The sequence below is a fragment of the Bos indicus x Bos taurus genome, chromosome 5, assembly GCF_003369695.1.
Source record: "Bos indicus x Bos taurus breed Angus x Brahman F1 hybrid chromosome 5, Bos_hybrid_MaternalHap_v2.0, whole genome shotgun sequence".
Classification (NCBI taxonomy): Eukaryota; Metazoa; Chordata; class Mammalia; order Artiodactyla; family Bovidae; genus Bos; species Bos indicus x Bos taurus.
The window spans coordinates 60,435,666-60,441,665 of record NC_040080.1 but is presented as its reverse complement, the minus strand read 5'-3'; positions in this window follow the sequence as shown (position 1 = coordinate 60,441,665).

Sequence of the window (6,000 nt, the reverse complement as noted above, 5' to 3'; positions counted from 1 at the left end):
AGTCTGTTCCGTGTCCAGTTCTAACTGTTGCTTCCTGACCTGCATACAAATTTCTCAAGAGGCAGATCAGGTGGTCTGGTATTCCCATCTCTTTCAGAATTTTCCACAGTTTATTGTGATCCACACAGTCAAAGGTTTGGCATAGTCAATAAAGCAGAAATAGATGTTTTTCTGGAACTCTCTTGCTTTTTCTATGATCCAGCGGATGTTGGCAATTTGATCTCTGGTTCGTCTGCCTTTTCTAAAACCAGCTTGAACATCAGGAAGTTCACGGTTCACATATTGCTGAAGCCTGGCTTGGAGAATTTTGAGCATTACTTTACTAGCGTGTGAGATGAGTGCAATTGTGCGGTAGTTTGAGCATTCTTTGGCATTGCCTTTCTTTGGGATTGGAATGAAAACTGACTTTTTCCAGTCCTGTGGCCACTCTGAGTTTTCCAAATTTTCTGGCATATTGAGTACAGCACTTTCACAGCATCATCTTTCAGGATTTGAAAGAGCTCAACTGGAATTCCATCACCTCCACTAGCTTTGTTGGTAGTGATGCTTTCTAAGGCCCACTTGTCTTCACATTCCAGGATGTCTTGCTCTAGGTCAGTGGTCACACCATCGTGATTATCTGGGTTGTGAAGATCTTTTTTGTACAGTTCTTCTGTGTATTCTTGCCATCTCTTCTTAATATCTTCTGCTTCTGTTAGGTCCATACAATTTCTGTCCTTTATTGAGCTCATCTTTGCATGAAATGTTCCTTTGGTATCTCTGATTTTCTTGTAGAGATTCCTAGTCTTTCCCATTCTGTTGTTTTCCTCTATTTCTTTGTATTGATCGCTGAAGAAGGCTTTCTTATCTCTTCTTGCTATTCTTTGGAACTGTGCATTCAGATGTTTATATCTTTCCTTTTCTCCTTTGCTTTTTGCTTCTCTTCTTTTCACAGCTATTTGTAAGGCCTCCCCAGACAGCCATTTTGCTTTTTTGTATTTCTTTTCTATGGGAATGGTCTTGATCCCTGTCTCCTGTACAATGTCACGAACCTCATTCCATAGTTCATCAGGCAGTCTATCTATCAGACCTAGGCCCTTAAATCTATTTCTCACTTCCACTGTATAATCATAAGGGATTTGATTTAGGTCATACCTGAGTGGTCTAGTGGTTTTCCCTACATTCTTCAATTTATGCCTGAATTTGGCAATAAGGAGTTCATGGTCTGAGCCACAGTCAGCTCCTGGTCTTGTTTTTGCTGACTGTATGGGGCTTCTCCATCTTTGGCTGCAAAGAATATAATCAATCTGATTTCGGTGTTGACCATCTGGTGATGTCCATGTATAGCTATGCAACATATAAAGAAGCAGAGACATCACTTTGCCAACAAATGTTCATCTAGTCAAAGCTATGGTTTTTCCAGTAATCATGTATGGATATGAGAGTTGGACTATAAAGAAAGCTGAGCATCGAATAATTGATGCTTTTGAACTGTGGTGTTGGAAAAGACTCTTGAGAGTCCTTGGATGCAAGGAGAGCCAACCAGTCCATCCTAAAGGAGATCAGTCCTGAATGTTCCTTGAGAGGACTGATGTTGAAGCTGAAATTCCAGTACTTTGGCTGCCTGATGTGGAGAGCTGACTCATTTGAAAAGACCCGGATGTTGGGAAAGATTGAAGGTGGGAGGAGAAGGGGATGACAGAGGAAAAGATGCTTGCTGCTTGGAAGGAAAACTATAAAATCCTAGAGAGTATATTAAAAAGCAGAGACATCACTTTGTAACAAACGTCCATAGTCAAAGCCTTGGTTTTCCAGTAGTCACATATGGATGTGAGAGTTGGAACATAAAGAAGACTGAGCATCGAAGAACTGATGCTTTTGAATTGTGGTGCTGGAGAAGACTCTTGAGAGTTCCTTGGACTTCAGGGAAATCAAGCCAGTCAATCATAAAGGAAATCAACCCTGAATATTCATTGAAAGGACCGATGCTGAAGCTGAAGCTCCAATATTTTGGCCACCTGATGCAAAGAGCCAACTTATTGGAAAAAAACCCTAATGCTTGGAAAGATTGAAGGTGGGAGGAGAAGGGGATGACAGAGGATGAGATGGTTGGATATCACCCACTCAATGGACATGAGTTTGAATGAAATCCAGGAGATAGTAAAGGACAGGGAAGCCTGGAGTACTGCAGTCTGTGGGATTGCAAAGAGTTGGACATGACTTAGAGACTGAACAACAACAAACTTTTTAATGATGGGCATTCTAACTGGTGTGAGTCAGAATGTGAGATGGTACTACACTGTAATTTCACTTTGCTGTAGTGTCACTTTGCTTCACTGTAGTTTCAATTTACATTTCTCTAATAATTAGTAATGTTGAGCATCTTTTCACATGTATATTGGCCATCTGTATGTATTCTTTGATGAAATGTCTATTAAGGTCTTCTATTTTTCAATTGGGTTTTTGTTGTTGTTGTTGTTGAGTTATATGAGTTGTTTGTATATTTTGGAAATCAAGGCCTTGTCAATTGCATCATTTGCAAATATTTACTCACTTTCTGTATGCGGTCTTTTTGTAAGATTATTAATTTCATGAATTAGACAAGGAACATATATGTATTAATATAACCAGTGTTATAGAATGTAGAAATTGACTTTCAGGTGAAATACCATTAGAACATTATATTCCAAGGGAAGTTCTAGCACGTGTTGCAAACCTCAAAAAGGAGATGGCTAAAACTTACTAACACAACTCTTAGCCTCTCATCTGGGTAAGTATATAAAATAGTCTAGAGGATTTAGAAGGAAGTAGAGGAAAGCTGTTGTGTAGTGCACCTCTCTCTTGGTCCATAAGAATCTGAAGTGTGATGTACTTCTGTGGTAAGCTGAAGTCAAGATTGCAGTTTGGTCCTGTTGGCTTAGAGAGCATAATATGTGTTTCCTCACACGAGTGGGACACAGTGTACAGGTTTCTGACTCCACCACTTAAAATGGCAAGAAATAAGCCCTTTATAAGAGCAAGAAATTAAAAGGGCAAGAAATTAGTAGGCTAAACACTTTGGGTAGAGGAACAGACGTCACTGAATGGGCAGCTTTTGCCTCTAAATTTTTAGGGCAAGATGTGTGAGTTTTTCTTGTAGACTAGACATGAGTTATACAACCTTTCCAAGATGTTGTTCACTATGGCTTCTTTGGGGAGAGGGGTCACAGATCTCAGTGGAGAGAGACTGGTGATATCATCAGATCAGATCAGATCAGTCGCTCAGTTGTGTCCGACTCTCTGCGACCCCATGAATCGCAGCACGCCAGGCCTCCCTGTCCTTCACCAACTCCTGGAGTTCACTGAGACTCACGTCCATCGAGTCAGTGATGCCATCCAGCCATCTCATCCTTTGTCGTCCCCTTCTCCTCCTGCCCCCAATCCCTCCCAGCATCAGAGTCTTTTCCAATGAGTCAACTCTTCGCATGAGGTGGGCAAAGTACTGGAGTTCCAGCTTTAGCATCACTCCTTCCAAAGAAATCCCAGGGCTGATCTCCTTCAGAATGGACTGGTTGGATCTCCTTGCAGTCCAAGGGACTCTCAAGAGTCTTCTCCAACACCACAGTTCAAAAGCGTCAATTATTCAGCGCTCAAAATGCTGAGACAAGAGTAGTTCAGTTCAGTTCAGTCACTCAGTCGTGTCTGACTCTTTGCGACCCCATGAACGACAGCACGCCAGGCCTCCCTGTCCATCACCAATTCCCAGAGTTTACCCAAACTCATGTCCATTGAGTTGGTGATGCCATCCAACCATCTCATCCTCTGTTGTCCCCCTCTCCTCCTTTCCTCAATCTTTCCAAGCATCAGGGTCTTTTCAAATCAGTCAATTCTTTACATCAGGTAGCCAAAGTATTGGAGTTTCAGCTTCAACATCAGTCCTTCCAATGAAGACCCAGGACTGATCTCCTTTAGGATGGACTGGTTGGATCTCCTTGGAGTCCAAGGGACTCACAAGAGTCTTCTCCAACACCACAGTACAAAAGCATCAATTCTTCAGTGCTTAGCTTTCTTTATAGACCAACTCTCACATCCCTATATGACTACTGGAAAAACGATAGCCTTAGGTAGACAGACCTTTGTTGACAAAGTAATGTCTCTGCTTTTTAATATGCTGTCTAGTTTTGTCATAACTTTCCTTCCAAGGAGTAAGTGTCTTTTAATTTCATGGTTGCAGTCAACATCTGCAGTGATTTTGGAGCCCAAAATAATAAAGTCAGCCACTGTGTCCCTATCTATTTGCCATGAAGTGATGGGATTAGATGCCATGATCTTAGTTTTCTGAATGTTGAGCTTTAAGCCAATTTCTTCACTCTCCTTTTTCACTTTCATCAAGAGGCACTTTAGTTCTTCACTTTCTGCCATAAGGGTGGTGTCATCTGCATATCTGAGGTTATTGAGATTTCTCTTGGCAATGTTGATTCCAGCTTGTGCTTCTTCCAGCCCAGCATTTATCATGATGTACTCTGCATATAAGTTAAATAAGCAGGGTGACAATATACAGCCTTGACATACTCCTTTTCCTATTTGAAAGCAGTCTGTTGTTCCATGTCCAGTTCTAACTGTTGCTTCCTGACCTGCATACTGCTTTTTCAAGAGGCAGGTCAGGTGGCCTAGTATTCCCATCTCTTTCAGAATTTTTCACAGTTTATTGTGAACCCCACAGTCAAAGGTTTTGGCATAGTAAATAAAGCAGAAATAGATGTTTTTCTGGAGCTCTCTTGCTTTTTCAATGATCCAGTGGGTATTAGCAATTTGATCTCTGGTTCCTCTGCCTTTTCTAAAACCAGCTTGAACATCTGGAAGTTCACAGTTCACGTATTACTGAAACCTGGCTTGGAGAATTTTGAGCATTATTTTACTAACATGTGAGATGAGTTGTGCAGTAGTTTGAGCATTCTTTGGCATTGCCTTTCTTTGGGATTGGAATGAAAACTGACTTTTTCCAGTCCTGTGGCCGCTGCTGGGTTTTCCAAGTTTGCTGACATATTGAGTGCAGCACTTTCACAGCATCATCTTTTAGGATTTGAAATAGCTCAACTGAAGTTCCATCACCTCCAGTAGCTTTGTTTGTAATGATGCTTCCTAAGGCCCACTTGTCTTCACATTCCAGGATGTCTGGCTCTAGGTGAGTGATCACACCATCATGATTATCTGGGTCATGAAGATCTTTTTTGTACAGTTCTTCTGTGTATTCTTGTCACCTCTTCTTAATCTCTTCTGCTTCTGTTAGGTCCATACCATTTCTGTTCTTTACTGAGCCCATCTTTGCATGAAATGTTCCCTTGGTATCTCTAATTTTCTTGAAGAGATTTCTAGTCTTTCCCATTCTAGTCTTTCCCATAATAGTTTTCCTCTATTTCTTTGCATTGATCGCTTTCTTACCTCTATGCCATTCTTTGGAACTCTGCATTTAAATGGGTATATCTTTTCTTTTCTCCTTTACTTTTTGCTTCTCTTCTTTTCACAGGTATTCAAATATTCAAATATGAAGGAGAAATCAAAAGCTTTACAGACAAGCAAAAGCTGAGAGAATTCAGCACCACCAAACCAGATCTCCAACAAATACTAAAGGATATTCTCTAGACAGGAAACACAAAAACGGTGTATAAACTCGAACTCAAAACAGTAAAGTAAATGGCAACGGGTTCATACTTATCAATAATTACCTTAAACGTAAATGGGTTGAATGCCCCAACTAAAAGACAAAGATTGGCTGAATGGATACAAAAACAAGGCCCCTATATATGTTGTCTACAAGAGACCCACCTCAAAACAGGGGACACATACAGACTGAAAGTGAAGGGCTGGAAAAAGATTTTCCATGCAAATAGAGACCAAAAGAAAGAAGGAGTAGCAATACCCATATCAGATAAAATAGACTTTAAACAAAGGCTGTGAAAAGAAACAAAGAAGGTCGCTACATAATGATCAAAGGATCAATCCAAGAAGAAGATATAACTATTATAAATATATATGCACCCA